The 18,420-nt window shown below is 31.7% G+C and overlaps 1 pseudogene; it reads right to left on the bottom strand.

Annotated features, from left to right (window-relative positions):
• Positions 1-2,909: 2,909 nt before the first annotated feature.
• LOC134688014 (organic cation transporter protein-like) lies at positions 2,910-17,146 on the bottom strand (annotated as a pseudogene).
• Between the last annotated feature and the right edge of the window lie 1,274 nt (positions 17,147-18,420).

Here is an 18,420-nt window from a genome sequence, read left to right as displayed (position 1 = left end):
GATGTTTGGTAATTTCTGTTGTAAATATATTTAGATACCTGATCAATTTTGGAAGAAAAATCCTGTTGGTGGACAAAAGAAATAGCACGGTTATACTATTCATTTGTAAACAATGAAATATGGATAGTTATCCTCCTTCTTTAGTTAATAAAGAATTACCCCGTTGTGTGAGATCTTGTAATATATAGCACGTATTCTTATATGATGGTATAACCTTATCATTTTCACCTAACTTTGCCACCTGTTTTTTTTTCTTTTTTTGATCATTATGACAAGTTATGACCTCAATCTACCACTTTATAGTATTGTAAGCTATATAAATTTTCCGCATCACATAACTTTGTTGCGAGATGAATTTATGCATGAATAAAATAAAGTGAACGAAAGAGGTCATAGTAATATTTGTGTTTTAGTGATGAATGTTCATATTTGGTGCATTAACAAAGTTAAGACATATTAACATCTAAATTATATGTGATGTGTAGTCTCTAACGTTCTGCCTTCATTCGTATATTATTATTATGTCGAGATAAAGATTTATTGAAGCAACTGATTTATGAAAATTTGACAACGAAGATATGGGCGAGACTAGCAATAAACAATTTTTTGTCTCCAATTTTATTCACAAGAATTGATACTTCTTCGAACGCAGGTGAATGTATCCCTTTCTAATCCGATCTCCTGATTAAGTACTAATTCTCATGATTTCTTTTATTCATTAAATTTAGCTTTTCCGAATATAAGTTTATATCATTAAAAATGCTGTTTCATAGTTGTAACATTAATTGAAATTGCTACTTTTAGTTTCAACTTGTTATTCTTCTAAAAGTTAAGTATTTTAAATAAATGTTTTGAGATGCCAAAAAGGAAATCAAATTCAAATCCAGAACATATTTTAACAGGACAAGGGAAATATGTAGATGCATTTCCCTGTAAAACAAGAAGATTGTAGAATCTTTTGTTTTTCAAAGGGGTGGAGCAACAGTATGGAACAATGTTGAATTTTGATTACTTTTTAATTAATTCAAATCATAACAACATATGTAGGTTCTTGTATCGATGGCTGTCATACTTAAACTGAAAGGAATACTTTTGTAGACTATATAATTGTTATTCTTTTAAGGTTTTATATAATTTATCTTTATAATGTAACATACTTGTCGTTTGAAATTTATGTTACTTATCTACATGTTGATATCATACGTTAACATCTAATATATGCAAATCGAATTAAATCTTATTCTGTACTTATCCTAAGTACATTTGAATACAATCACAAGCTCATTATTAATGTTTTCCAGACACTGTTGGTTGTTTATTAAGATATAACTCATACTTATGATGAACCCACAATTTAAGGTAGTCAAGCAAATATGACAATTCATCTTTACAACGAAAGTATGTCTTATGTATACTCTACTGGTGTTTTCCCACCTCTCTTTATCACCCAAAGTCGGGTTATTTTACAAATGTCACGATCAATGCATACTCTACTGCAGACTCTTATTGTAGCTTCTGGTTCACTCACAGTACTAGTCTGATACAAAGAGGAGTCATTGCAGTTTTATTAAAGTAAACTGTTCAACATTTTGAGCATTTTGTACCAGATCAACACTGAACAGACCAAGAAGTGCTAGCGCAAAACTTACTATTGATCTAGATTTTTAAATCGATCATATCATTACGACTACAGATTGGTAATCTTAAAAAAATTAAAAACATAAGCAATACTACTAATAACTATTAGATTCTTGATTTCCTGAAATTTCCTAGTTGAGCCTTAATGTCCATAGACCATGAATGTCCAATGATGCAAAAATATGAAAAATAAATAGACTACCAGTTCCCCCACAGCATTGAAGGATATATTGGAACTCACATTGGACTTAAATATTATGATAAAGTGTATAATTTAGCAAAGGTATACATTCTTAAGATGTTTTGTCTTATGAGCAGTACTTACCATATTTGACTTGTGTCTTACGATGTTTGACCAATTAGCAATAGTTAACACATTGAACTTCAGTCTTAAATAGTTCTGTATAGTTACCACTTTGTTCGGGAGTCTTATGACGTTTTGTCTTATGAGAAATAGTTACCCAATTGCCTCGATTCTGACGATGTTTTGTCCAATGAGCAGTAGTTACTACATTGGACTCCAGTTTTATGATGTTTTGTCCAAAAAGCGATAGTTACCACATTGGACCCGAGTCCTAAAATGGTTTTTCCACTGAAGAGTAATTTCCCATTTAACTAATATAAGAATAAGGAAATGTGGTAGGATTACCAATGAGACAAATATCCACCAAAGATTAAATGAAGTGGTTGTAAGCAATTATAGACAGCAACAAAATACCTTAAGCAAGTTTTCTGATGTATTCTCCAAAAAGGCAGTTATGTTACCAAATGAAGAAATATCTGCCCATGTATATTACACCTGAAGATTAGTTAATGGAGAATAAATGTTCATATTGGTTCAATGAAGCAGTGATAACAACTTTGGACTAAAATCGGATGGAATATTGTCTAATAAACACAAGTCGTATGACATACATTGTCCTTTTTGACCGTTATGTTCGCATTTGGCACATTTAAATGAAAGTCAGTTCATAGAGACAGTAGTAAACACTGCATGTATCTACATTTAAAAAAAACTATAAAGTAAACACACAGCTTTAAGAACAGTAAAACACACTGTAAAAGAAGTCCAAGCTTTTTGTTATATTACGTAATAAACGTTAATATATATCATCAAAAGGTTTAAGAAGTAATCTTACACAATGTCATCTAAATATTTTATTTTATTATATATTAAAAAGTAAAAATTAAATTAAACATGTAAATATATATAGAAATAGCATTTTACATTTCTACTTTTGAAGTTTTTTGCAGATCATTAAATATATTTGTTATACTTTTAAATATGAAACAGCGTATATTTCCCCTTTTCCCTTTTCATTATTGGAGAGGTATCCTTTTAGTTTGTTGTTTTCTGTATCTGTACCGTCGAGGTCTAATATTCTGCAAATAAAATTAGCAATTCTTAAAACAATGACAACTTTAGCGTAAACTTCAAAAAGAGGGACGAAAAAAGAGAGAACATTATCAATTAACTTAAATGGAAAATTCAAATATGAAAATCATACCTAAAATCAAAGAAAAAAAACGAATAGCTTAATTCAAAATAAAAGGAGAATACTAGATGCAACATATAAGTTCCTAGTGTCCTAAGTTACTGACAAGGAGAATTTAAATTTACAATTACTGTCATCCAATCAGAACCATGCATTACGTTATACATGTTCATTCGAAAAGAAGACAGCTTTATAATTTGAATTTAGAAACATAAGATGTGAATCAACTTTATCACTTTATTGCTTCTCCTTTATATTGTTGAACACTGTTATATTATCCAACCTTTTTAGATGTATGATATATGTTTAAATTAAAATCAGAACTGTTATACTTATGTGACAGTAATAAAAGTTTTAAAACTCGATGAAGTGCTTCGTATATGTTAGTTTTTTTAGTTTTTTTTAATTATTTTTTTATGAAATGCAATGTTTTGAAAACATTATGATTATAATTCTCATTAAAACATATGAAAGTAGTAGAATCAAACTCACTTTGTAAAATCTTTGGCTTCTCTTACTGTTTCGGGTAATTTCCTATTCAAGGTTTCTGGAAGGAGCAAACAAAGTAGTCCCGCAGAAACTGAACAACCACCAAATATAACTAATGGTAAAGCTTGTCCGAATTTTCCTCCAACGACATCACCCTATAAAAAAACATAGTTTATTGAGCTTATTAAGAACTGAATGCTTCTTTTTGTAGATTCATTGGAGTGCAAAAGCGTTGACCGAAGTAGATTTTGTATTAAACGTCTAAACACTAAAAAATTCAAAAAAATCATTCAATACTTAAATTTGCGTAAGCTAGGATCATGACAACACGGTTTCTTTGAAGTTTTTTTTATTTTATTTTACTTGTGCATTTTTCTGTGGAACCAAATGTCGTCATGAACGTTATATTTCATTCTGTAAAGACGCGCAATTACTGTTAGCCATGAAACATACATGTAATGCACCTATAAGTATATATTTTAACTTCAGAATATGTTGACACGGGAATACGAAAACGACTCCGATGTTTGTACTGTTTCTAGAGATTTAAGTTGTAATATCATTTGTAATCAAAGAAACGCTATCATCCTGTTTTTGTTTTTGCTTATGTCAAAAGTTTGATTTAAAAGTCCAACTCTGAAGCTGATTAATAAGGCAAGACTGTTTGCCATACAATAGTATGCTGAATAATCTTCAGGCTTATATCAAAATATAAGTGATTTATTTAATTATTTTATTAATTGGAATTCTCAGTATCAAAAGCATCACATTTGCGGGAAATAATATGATGCTCCCTCTTATTATACTCAAAGTCCCGTGGGTAATTAGACCGGCAGGAAAAAAGGAAAAAAAAATCCTGCGCAACTGCGAGCAAATAAACACAGTTAGAAAAACAATTAACAATTTTTAGTTCATTAGCAATTTAAAAAAAAGAGATTTTACCATTGTTCCAATAGGACACCAGCTACAAGATTAAACCAAACGGTAAACACTGTTTAAATATCCCTCCCAAACCAAGAGAACTTATGTTGTTTAAGGTAGAATTTATGAAATCAGAAGACTATACGGTAAGATATTTGCTCATTGTTGAAGGCCGTATGGTGACCTATAGTTTTTAATGTCTGTGTCATTTTAGTCTCTTGTGGACAGTTATGTCATTGGCTATCAAATCACATCTTCTTTTTTATAATTATTTGCATATTTCATGATTTTTACATACTGTTTTGTACGTATGTTTAAAGTTCTCGTATTTATGCTCTAATATTTCATGAATTTATGACTATTGACCAGCGATATACTTTCGGTGCCTTTATTCAGAACGTCTTATAAACATTTGACATCAATATGAAAACACGTGGTATAAGTAAACACTTTAATGAACACAATTTAAAATAAAAAAAAAAATTATGATAAAATGGACATGCAGACAATTTATAAGAAAAAATGCAGTTATTAATATCAGCATTAATTATATATAAATACTGCTCCAGTCTAAGTAAGAAATATAAGAACCTACTGATTGAGCTACATACGGAGAACCATTCCACCAATTCTTGCAATACAGGAGCTTAAACCCATTCCACTGTTTCGGACCACAGTAGGATACAGTTCCATAGAATATATATAAATAATTGCAAAAGCTGCAGTTGAACCCATTTTTCCAATGATGGCTAAAGTTAATGTAAGTGGCTGTAATTCTAAAATGAAGAAAATATACAATGATACTGAATGTGGATAACATAAAAGTGTCCATTACAGAAGATTGTATACAGAAGGTCGCATAAAATTCCACTATATTAATAATATATATAACAAAACAAAGATACATGTAATAAGTAATATAGGGGTACAGCAGTCATCACGGTGTCACAATCTTAAAGTAGAACCAAAATAAGCAATTATTTAACAAAGAAGCACAAAAAGCATTTATCAAATTTAACAATCACACTCTTTGCTTTCTTTATAGATTTTAAATCAACCCATTAAAGATTGAAATATTTTAAGTCATTTGACCGCATTCATATCAACTCTAAGTGTAAAGTCGCGTGTTTGACGTCAGAATGTAAACGTCACACAGGAAAAAATAAAAGATAATTTTGTCGTTCAATTTCTTTCATAATAATAATTTCACATAGGATTGGTGGTTTACACAGTTGAAAATCAATTATTGAGATGATGAACAACATCAGTACGCAAAATATATACACCTAGACAATCATGTATTATTTGTAAAGTTGATACGTAATATTTATCAACAAGGTCGTGGTACCTCTCGATTAACTTTTTTTAGGATAAAGACGAGACGTTCTTTGACATACATCTTGTTCATCAACTCTCTGTTCACACACTGATGACGTTTTATTAAGTTTGGGTAAGATCTTCAGGCTCTTGAATATCGAATAAGTTGAGAAATGTATATTCAATATGCAGGTGGAGTTGGTATATTTCTACGAAGGTGGGGAAAATTCATAATTTCAAAATTTTAATTGTCTCGTTTGTCATAGATTCTGGTACTGAGATGACAGTGTATGTCAAATTCGAGGTATAAGTCTAAACATGAGGCAGAAAAAGCTGTATATTGATGGAACCCAATAAAAAAAAGCCCGGATTGTTAATAGAAAGAACATCATCAAAATATCTGAAAATGATATCAAATAATCTGGCTTCTTTGATCTTCTTGTTTTTGACATATGTTTGAAGGAACTCCGATTCATATAAAAAAGAAGGAATCTTCACTGAGAGGCGCACAGTTCGTTTACATAGGATCATTTGAGCCATTGGAATAACTCACCGTAGTAGTTAATGCCATTAACAGATAATGTTTGCCACTTTTTAAAAGTTTTTTTTGCAGAAACATGCATAAATGAACAGTAAAAAGCAAAATAAGCATTAATTGAAGATCTACACAACAGCTCGAGTTGAGCGAATCCGTTTTTTTATGAACATTTTGGTTTTGTTACAATTTCTCCTCGATTTTTGTGAGTTTTTGCTACTCGTTTTGTTTTTCTATCATTTAAAAAAAAATATCTATATGGTATATACGGCATTCAACAAGTCTCTGGATACGAATTAACGTCAAATTTCAGTCCAATTAAGAATACACCTTACCATCACCTCCATATAAAACTGTGAATATTGTACATAAACAAGCTACACCTCCGACAACCATAGAAAAACAATGGATCTTTTTTCTTCCGGCGCGGTTTAATGTTGCCATTACAAGCAATAAGGCAGGAGCTTCTACGATAGCAAGTATGAAAAAGTTTAAGTAAAAATCTCCACCCATGTAACCTCCAGTATGCATCGTTACTCCATAATATACCATAGCAATCACTATCCTGAAAAGAAGCAATTGATATTTTATGTTGCAATGCCTTAAAATGTTAAATCATATAAATTAACATGGTGATCAATTCTCTTTACTTTTACATATATACAGAAAACAAATATAGAATTAAAACACAAAAAATAAGATATTAAACAAATATCCAATCAGAATTACAAATAAAACATCGCAACTAAATACATGAATGTTGGATTTACAAATACCGAGATACTAATAGCAATTGGAATTTACACTCAGCAAAAAAGTCATCTTCGGAACTAGCTCACGTTCAGTACTTATAAGACCAGTTAATAAACAATAATCTTAGACAAGAGTAAAATATCGTTAAATAGTTTAAACACATACACATCGTTTTGATCGACTTATGCGTAAAAATCTCGATACAATTAACAGGGTGTCATTTTTAATTCGTTCTCCTCATAACTCTGTTAAAGCAGTAACATTCCTGTATAGGAAGTCTGTAAAATGTGAAAATTCGCGAGCATTACGTATTAACTGAGATATGTCGACACCAAAAAATTGAGCAGAGTGTAATTTAATGCTGCGAAATGGGAAATTGAGATTGAAATCGTCCCACGCCAATTAAAGAATAAATTAGATACTATGAAAAAGTCCAAAAGATACATCTAGGAAATGGTGAATTAAAATATCTTAGACAAAAAGGGGTATTTTGTTGACAAGAGACAAGATGTTTCAAAGATCATTCATCAGAAGATGTTAAAAAAGACAACGAAATGACTGAATTGCGAAAACAAAAACAGAACTGCTTACAAACTATCAAAATATTAAAACACCTTCATATACCAAACACATCTGGTAGATAAAAACAGTTCCCTCAAGGAATAACAATAAATTAAAAGAATCCGAAACGAAAAAAAAGAAAGAAAAATACTCTACGAAAATGATGCAGTATTTACTTCTGCGTCCTTTGAACGATGGCTGATAATTGCCACATTGTCATTCATACCACGTCTACTTATGTGTATACAGACACCTATATCATTCGATATCCACGTAACGTTGAACATTGATATTTCACATTTGTCCACACTAATCTAATGGTATTTACCAGTTCCATAGAAGTATGATTGTTCTTTTGGTCATTTCTAAGGTAGAAAACAAGTGATACACGTTTGCCGTCTTTGGAATGTCCAGAGTTTTTTCATCAATTATTCTAGATGGAATCTTTTTCTTGTTTACTTTTGCTATTTGTTGGATAATTTTTTCAGCATCATCATATTTTCCTTGGCTCAATAACCATCTGGACGATTCTGGTATAATCCTATGAGGAATTTAAAAAAAATATCTTATTGGAAAAGTTCGATTTCAGTATACTTGTTACATAGTTTAAGGCCAAACCATAGCAGGTGTGCTTGGAGGCATCCAAATATTCAGTTTGTAAGGCCATGAGCATTTAAAACTTTTAGTATTCGTTTCAGCTAAGACGTTTAACTTCTTTTATATGCATTGCTATCTATATCAGTATGATCAACTAAAAATACATCCCTGTACTAAGGCTTTTAATTGAGATCAAAAGTTAACTATATAAACAGCGTGTCTATTAAATAATAAAAAGCTATCAAAACGCGAAAGGTCAAAATGATGAAGTTATGGATATTTTCGACAAAATATCATGAGAAAAGGCTTAGTATACATCCTTAAGACAAAATTTATTAATTTTTAAACAACATAGTCATAAACTTACCACCAGTAGAACAAGAAAACTGCAAACGGAGCACCAACTGCCAGCTGGACATAAAACCAGTTACGCAGCATATAACCCATTAATGCTATATACATAATACCAAATGCAAAGAACATGTGAATAGGAGTTCCAGTAAGGACCCTCTTAGACGGTCCAACATATTCCAAACCTTTGGTGACAAAATAAAACAAAACATACGTGTATTACTTGATTTATTTCACATGACTTGGCGGGGTTAAACCGCTTCGCTTATTTAATACCAGTCCATCTATAAACAGTTTTTTTGGATAAACTCATCAATGAAGTGTCCAGTTATTCGTCCCATATTATATAATTAGTTCATTCATATATCAGTTTGGTGACACTGATAGGTGATTAAAAATCCATTAAAATTATAACGGCCATCATTCTTATCACACACATCTTCATATAGACTGGCCGTATGCAAATCAAAATGAAGTTCCGCCCGATCAGTTAAAATTTTATTGGAAAGTTTTTTATGTCTATTTCACTTTTACATATGTTTTTTTTTAACGTTCAACAGCTTCGAGTTAATGATTACATAAACACTGCCTGTCCTAAAAGTCAGATAATTGCTACAATGGGTTTAAAAAGAAAACTTATATATTTCGTAAAAAAAAATGAGAATAGAACTGGATTGATGAATACCCATTTATTTCAAAATCCAAATGTTTGACAATATCACCAGCCTCAATGGAAATAGGAACACATAATCAATTATTTTAGCAACAAACGGCTAAAGTCCAGACGCAAATTAAATCGACTTCAATTTCGACCAATAAAAAAATATAGTCCCTTTTCAAAGGCAAAATCAAATCTCAAGATCATCAAACCAATAGACAAGAACTGCTACATTCTTTTACGACAAAAGAGATGATTTCAGCTTTCCAAATGACAACTTTCCATTTCTAAGTAGCAAAATTCCAGCAGCACCTGCATACGGGGTATATATCTCCCAATTGATACGATATTCCCGTGCTTGTTCTTCCAATCATGATTTTCTTGATAGAGGGTTGCTGCTCACAAGGAAGCTATTAAACCAAGAGTTCCAAATGGGAAGTTGAAATCATCCCTCCGTAAATTTTACGGACGCCATCACGAGTTGGTTGACCGTTATGGAATAACCGTTTCACAATTGATATCGGATATGTTCCTTACGTCGTAACTACAATCCCCTTCCCTTTCATGAATGTGACCTATCGAATTAGACTATATACCAGATTTGTAATCACATAAGCAACACGACGGGTGCCACATGTGGAGCAGGATCTGCTTACCCTTCCGGAGCAATGAGATCACCCATAGTTTTTGTTTATTCTTTAGTTTTCTATGTTGTATCATGTGTACTATTGTTTTTCTGTTTGTCTTTTTCATTTTTAGCCATGGAGTTGTCAGTTTGTTTTAGATTGATGAGTTTGACAGTCCCTTTGGTATCTATCGTCCCTCTTTTACTGACTTAGTACAGGCATATCCTTATGATGTATTAAACCTGGTATAATAGCTAGATAAACCTTTCACTTGTTTGACAGTCGCCTACAATTCAATTATTATGATCGATTTTTGAATTTGAACACTGGTATACTATTGTTGCCTTTATCTATTGTCAATGTCTGAGCAAACGAAGTAGAAATTATAGGTTAGAATGTTAAAATTTGGTTTCAGCAATAAGTATTGTATTATAATATTAATAAAAACAATGTAAGTTATTAGTTGTGTTTGCTTTCAAAACTAGATTCAAACGTTCGATTTAAAGACATATGTATCTTGTTTAGGACTGTATGTTGAACTATTATTTTTTGTTCTATTGGGTTGATGTATCGTTGCCGTAAACGCATATTAAAATTATTGAAACTGACTCTGACGAAGGCGATTGTTAAGCCGAAATATATGTCAACACGATTTGATAAAAAAATCTGCATATATTACCATCTTATATTAGAACCGTCAAGACCGTTTTGCACATTTTAAAAATTATATAATATGTTCCTTACCTGCACAGTATCGTCTATTCTAGACGATCCGGTACATAATAAATTTGCTGGTTAGTCATTTTTATAGACTTCTGTATATTTATTGACATCAGCACGACTGAATCAGTGACGACTCTACATCACCTTTTATCCATCGGATCACCAGCAGTTACTGTGATACAAGGCTAACAATACATTCAGTATACATTATTCGTGTTTACATCAACCCAATAATGTTAGATCTGAAAATTTGTGTTAGCGACTTATTTGTTCTTTCCTCGCTGGGAATCAAACTCATGTTCCTGATATGTCGTGGCACCAAATTGCATAGGGCCACGATATCTCATTAGCATGAGTTCGAATCCCGGCGAGGAAAGAACAAAACATTTCTTAATTGAATCTATATATACTAGTATCAAATCTCCATTTATCATATTTGTGCCATTGTTATATATATACGTACTCATGACACAACAGATCATAAATCCACCATGATGTGCAGCACCAATCATGAACTCAAGTATTACAAATACTAAAAAACTCTGCGAGAAAGCAACGCCAACAGCCATTGCCGATGTATTAATGGTTGATAACAAAACGTTTTTTTTCCTGACAATTCTGTAACAAGAAAGCAAATTCAAACTAGAAATGGATTGGGTTTTTTACTATTAGGTCAAGTACTTTTTTTCGTAAGATTTACCTGCCTCCATACCTATACATAGAAACCAGTATTTTAATATAATTAGTGTCAATATGAAATACATAGTGTATAATGTTTGTCCTGTTACGCCCTCTATATAAGCCATGTTTTGCTTTTTATTATCTAGAAAGTTGTAGTAGGTTTAGACCGTTGGTTTTCCCGTTTGAATGGTTTTACACTAGTAATTTTGGGGCCCTTTATAGCTTGTTGTTCGGTGTGAGCCAAGGCTCCGTGTTGAAGGCCGTACTTTAACCTATAATGGTTTAATTTTTAAATTGTTATTTGGATGGAGAGTTGTCTCATTGGCACTCACACCACATCTTCCTATATCCAATTAAGAGAAATATTTACAAGATGATTTTTATAAGGTTGTAGAAGTAGTGAGATGGTAAAGAGGAAATTGCCAAAATTATACATTTTTAAAGATATAATTTGATCAATTGTTTCTACTTACTTGTCTGACAATATACCAAACGACACATCTCCAACAAGAACTCCTCCATAACATATCATCTGAGCATGTGATCTTTTAATTGCGTCATCGCAAACAAAGTTCATCTGCAAATACACACATTATAAGTATTGGGATAACGTATCTGCTAATAATTTTCTTTCAATTATATGTATTGAACGAATTTCGTGTCACTCATGAAAGAACAATTACATTGGTATCTTAAGTTCATAAATGTGACCTACCGAATAAGACCATGTTTTCATCTCATATGCAACACGACGGGTGCCACATGCAGAGCAGGATCTGCGTATCCTTCCGGAGCACCTGCTATCACCCCTAGTTTTGGTGGGGTTCGTGTTGTGTATTTTTTAGTTTTCTATGTTGTGTTATGTGTGTATTCTTTGTCTGTTTGTCCTTTTCATGTTTAGATATGGCGTTGTCAGTTTATTTTCGATTTATGAGTTTGACTGTCTCTCTGGTATCTTTCGTCCCTCTTTTAAATCAACCTCGTTCTCCTCATCTTATAGTTTTATGTTCTTGGATTTGGTAGTGGTAGGCTTTTTTCAACACCTACCTTTAAGAACAGTAAAAAATATTAACTAAATGTCTTACCCTCTCGTTTTTTCGATAAATTTTTATTGAAGTGCATTACGTATTGCCTTATGACGTATATAAATTATTGTCAGCTGAACTAAATCATTTGACTTTTATCGACCATTAAATTCGAAATGTCAAATGAGTTAGAGGTGAATCATAGATTACGATGTACAACGACTAGGTAGTAGCAAATATAACTTTCATTTCAAGACGATCACATGAAAATGTGATATGGATATGAACCCTGTTTTGTGCTAGACTGATTTCTGGCTAAATGTTCATGTGCTACTTCAAATGGTATTATTTTATCTTGGTTCAATATTCTGCCGAGAGCCGACTAATTTTCCTCGTTAATATCGCGTTCTCAGCTGAGATTGGGTTAGTGTTGCTTAGTCTTTAGTTTTCTATGTTGCATTGTGCGTCTTTCCCAAATCAGGAGCCTCTGGCCTTTCTTAGTCTTGTATGATTTAAAATTTGAGTTTCTCGTGTTTAATTCGGAGTTAAGTATGACGGCCATTATCAATAAACTAGTAAAATATTTGTTAAGGGGCTCGCTGAAGGACTCCTCCGGGTGCGGGAGTTTTTCGATGTATTGAGGACCCATTGGTGGTCTACGGCTGTTGTCTGCTCCATGGTCGGGTTGTTGTCTCTTTGACACTTCCCTATTTCTATTCTTAATTTTATTATGCATTATTATTTGTCTGTTTGTCTTTTTATTTTTAGCTATCTTATTGTCAGTTTATTTTCAATCTATGAGTTTATTGTCCCTCTGGTATCTTTCGTTCCTATCCTATGCAACAAATAGCAATTTTCATGTATATATCTTAATCCCTGTCTGAAACAAAGCCAAAACCTCAAAAACTCAAGTAGAGAATTTTATCATAAAACCACTGAAAATCTCGTAACATAAGCAACACGACGGATGTCGCATGTAGAGCAATATCTACTTAGCATTCCGGAGCGATCATCCCCGGTTTTGATGAGTTTTGTATTCCTTAGTTCTGAGTTTTCTATGTTGTGTCTTGGGTACTATCATTTGTCTGTTTGTCGTTTACTTTTTTAGCCATGGCGTTGTCAGTTTATTTTCGATCTTTGATGAGTTTGAGTGTCCCTCCGTTAATCTTTCGAAACTCTCTTCTGAAACAATTTCAAATAATCCTCAAGGTAGAACTGACTTAAACACAGACCTTTGAAGCAAAAGTTTCATGGAAAGTGTTGGTATCATACACCCATTCAGAACATTTGACCCTGTCTCTGGTGTTATTCCTGTACTGGTAGTAATAGCAGCGATCATACTTGTGTATCTCATCATGAGATGGTGGAATTGTTTTGTTAATTATACTGGCATGCTGGTTGTTCTGCACATTGTAAGTATCATTGTTCAAACCAGGTATCTGACATCTAAAATTTGAATAATAATATACAGTGCTTTTAATTTTGATAAAAAGAATAAAAGTCATTTCTGAACAGAAAGTTGATGAACCAGGGCTTTTTCAAAGATCGTGTCGTCTTTTTTACAAAACAAAAGTTCATCAAAAGATATGAAGACCTTGTTGGTAAATACTCCGAATCAACTTCACAAAGAATACACGATGGTCTTGAGGTTAAGATTCTATAATTGCTGACGGTTTTTTCCATCGTTATAACGTTTTATTGTATCAGTTTATTTGTCTTTAATACTTTTTACTGTTAAGTATATTTTTGGCAATATCAATTTGACGTGGGTCAGTTCTTATACATCCCGTTTTCGTGTTATTTGACAATGGTATCTTTACGTTTTCTCGTCTTTGAATTTTGGAAATGTGCTTTGTTTTTATGCTGTTTTTTTAAAAAAAAAATTTTTTTTTTTATCTTTGTTGACATATTTGCATGTTTTATAGTGATTTAGATTATAACATAATATTGACTGGTTTCTCGTATTTTAGATATTTTTACCTATTATTTCTGTTTGTTTTGTTAACACATTTTTTAATATTATGGAATTGTATGCGACTATCATAAAGGCCAGAAGTTTAAATAGCTATAAAACCAGGTTTAATCATACATTTTTAACATCAGAAAATGCTTAGACCCAGTCCGGGATGTTACAGTTGTTTTCCATTGGTTTGAAGTTTTTAATCTTTTGATTTTGTCATTTGTCTAGGGACCTACCGTTTAGAAATTTGCACTGAGTTAGGTACATTTGTTAATTTTCTTTTTTAAAGTTTCTATTTTTTTTTATTCAATTGACAGATATAAATAATAAATTTTCTTTATTAAAACAAAATAATGTGTATCAAGCCATGGTGGCAGATGATACCTCCGACACAAGAGTTATACATGTATATATTGGAAAAATAAAAGTGAGACTGAGAGAATTAAATATGCTATATTCCATTACAGGAAAACGATACAGAACAAAAAACAAACAAAAAAATATGAGTATTCATTGGGATACTTTTGTCTACACTTGTCAAGGATACAGAACAGTAAATTTGATACTGTCACTTTCTTACCTTGTTGTATGCAAGGAAATGTTAGCCTTAAAGGCAGTACATACCTGGTATCGGTGACATAATACAAGGCAATAGATTATAATTATATTGTATCAAGATTATATATATATAGATACTCATTATCAAAGCATAATTTCCATATATTACGGTATTAATCTTAATAAAGTTTACACGTTTAAGAATCATCTTTATTGATATTTCTTTTTTACTGAGCAGGCTTGTTGATAAAGTTGATAATGATCATTGCGTCTACTTGTTTTTGGAGTAAACACTAACTTGATGGGGAAGTTTTAAATCTTAAAATTAGCTTTTTACATCGCAATATGCGCACGTTGCTGCTCCTCTTGTGGAAACATATCATTGTTTGCTATATGTATGTTGTCATGGTATGTTTAGTAAGTTGAGATGCGCTGAGTGCAGATCTTTTATAGTTTTATATTTCAATTGTCTTGCATATTAAGCAGCATTAAGATTTAGAGAGAAAACTTATTATTTGGATTTTTATTTAAGTGTCAGGGTCTATCTCTCTGCGCAGTATGACATGCATATAACTGCGTTCAAAATCTGTTTCCGGGAATTGGTTTAGTACAACAATAACTTGAGTTTGATATGATATCACATTGATATAGTCATGTCCAGAAATAACCATGTAATATTTGTTCCTCAACATTAAACACCAATCTATTCATCCTCTTCCTCTTCAAATCGAAATTATAACACAAAAATATCTCATTCAATTTTATACCTGTGATTCGGAGCATGCATAACAAAGACCAACATCATCATATAACATCCTGTACTGATAGCTGGCAAACAGAGCAACAAAAAGAGACGTTTCTGGTAGTATCCAAACTCACCGATATGTTTTAAAATGTCATCAAATTTTATGCTTGCCTACAACAAAATATATCAGAGTCAAAATGCATATTTGTACTCTCCTTGCCTAAAGTGTAATGGAAAAGAGGCATGGATAAATAAATGTATAATCAAATTATAAAACATAAAAACTAGTGCACAGAAGCAACATAAACTGTTTATCAAGGAGAATCGACAATAGTACAACTAAATAGGACGTTCGCATTGCCTACGTTTACCATTAGAAAGCCTTTTTAAACACGTTGTTATTACTTAGTAAGGTTTTACATAATTTATTTTTAGAATGTAACATGCATGTCTCTAGAAGTTCAAGGTACTACAGGTTTTACAAGTACTATTATTTAATATCATCATATATATGCACATGATTTTAAAGCTCATTTTTTTTACAAAATGCATTTCAATACAGTGAAAAGCTTGAGGTGTAACATGAAGTTTTTTGAAGTGCTTCATGATGTGTTTGTAGATAAACTCGGTTTGAACCTATTTAAGATGGTCTAGCAAATAGGAAATATCTTTTAACAAAGAAATGATTTCTTGTTTACACAAAATTTTACCTTAGCCACAAATCTTTTCAATGTCCAAACGTCACGTGCAATGAATAATATATTCAAGCTTGAAACGTCTATGTTTTACTCTTCTTTAAGTAAAACAAATAAAGTAAGTAAAATGACGGGTCGATTGCACTTTTTGTCTGATCAAACTATCTTATTATAACACATTTCATTTTTTTCAAAACTGAGTCAACAGACCACGGTCAGTAGTGAGTGGGCAAGACTGACTGTCCTTCTAGTTTTGAATTTTGATAAATAAACATAAACAATAAACTTCTATTTATTATTGTAAAATAAGTGCTGTTATGTTATTTCTAAATAAAAAAGTCAGTGTTTCCTAAGAACTTCGAATTTGTTAGCATTTTAACTACGATACTGGATCATTACGAAAACTTTATGCAGATTCTAGATTTATTTTGTCCAACGATAAGAAACCCATAAAATGATAAAGTCAATGCTAAATATAGGAAAAAAGTAGAAAATGACTTTTACTGCAATTTTTGAAAATCAAATGTCTCGAAAACCGGTTTCATAACCTAACAATATTTTAATTATTTTGTTCCTGAACAAATGTTCTTCTGATTTATAGTATCAAGTTTAAATTCCAGATTTTTCAAAATTGTTCACCTGACCAGTATGACCGAGTCATATCATAGTCACATCTTTGCGGCGAGTAGTTTACCAGGATTCAGGTATCAATCAAATATGACTTGTTGATTGTCACAAAAAAGACGTCAGGGGCGGATCCACCCAATTTCAAAAGGAGCTTTACAACCCAGAAATAAGGGAGGTAGTTTCCAATCATAGTTCCCAATTTAAATGAATTGATTGTCAAAAAATGGAGTTACAACCCCCAAAAACCTTTAGACTGGTCACTGAAAGTATTGTCCACATTCAATTCAAATGATACAATATACAATGAGTCAGTAATATGAATATAAGCAGATGTCGTTCTGTGGCCACTGAGACAACTCTATAAAACTGGCAATAAAACAAGGTAAAAAAGTATTGTAACAAAAATTCCCGAAGAAAATTCAAATTTGAAAGTCCCTTATCAAATGTCAAAAACCAAAGTTCTTTCACATTAAACGAATGGAAAACAACTGATATTCTTTACTCGGTACATACATTTCCGTGTGTAGAAATTGTTATATGATGATCCTATACCAAATATATCTCAAGAAATACAGATGAAAACATTTCTCATTTCTTATTCTCATGCATAAGATATCTTCTACCTTCCGAAAGGCAAACATCAATCCTCTCCCCCTGATATTATGTGTTTGAACAACAGTAATCTAAAGTCTTTAAATAAATTGTCAAAAGTTTATAAAGTTAACATATACCTGGTATAAAAATCTTCAGGCCAGAAGCAAAAATATCCCTTCATCATTCACTTATAATAAAAACCATGTAGAAATAAATGACAATGTGAACAGTTATATGATGTATATATATGCACTTCATGTCTAGCATAAATCAAGTTCGCATGCACCATGTCCATTATTCGTGAAGATATTTTGCACATCTATAATTGATGGGAAGACTTTAGTGATAAGAATTTATAGTCTGGATCTTATAATTGAGAATTTTTGTTTGTTTAAAATTTATTTTGTTTTCACAAATTTGATTTCATATCGACTATAGTTCCTGCTTTATGTAAAACTAATTTTATATTAGGTTCAGGAAAAATCATTTACCACTGAAGACACGGAAAGTCGAATTTTTACAAACAAACAATCTCATAGCTTCTTAGTTCTATATATGTTTTTCAATACGCTTAAATATCACGTAAAGATAGTGTCCTTGCTTGAAACATGACAGTTAAAGGATTCTGTACATAAATATTTCGCTCTTTCAAGCAAATAAAAAGTTATCAACCAAAATAAGCTATTGTAAAGTCAGCAATAACATAAACAGCAATGTAGATGAAAAAGCAAAATCACTATAGTACTAAACTCCGCGGAAAAATCAATACTTAAAGTCCCTAATCAAATGGCAACATCAAATGATGTAACACGTCAACGCGCGTCTGGCATATCAAATTGTGAGTCTAATAACTTTGATAACAATTTACAT

The sequence above is a fragment of the Mytilus trossulus genome, chromosome 10 (genome assembly GCF_036588685.1).
Source record: "Mytilus trossulus isolate FHL-02 chromosome 10, PNRI_Mtr1.1.1.hap1, whole genome shotgun sequence".
Classification (NCBI taxonomy): Eukaryota; Metazoa; Mollusca; class Bivalvia; order Mytilida; family Mytilidae; genus Mytilus; species Mytilus trossulus.
Note: the sequence above shows the minus strand (reverse complement) of the source record. Positions and strands in the feature narration are given on the sequence as shown.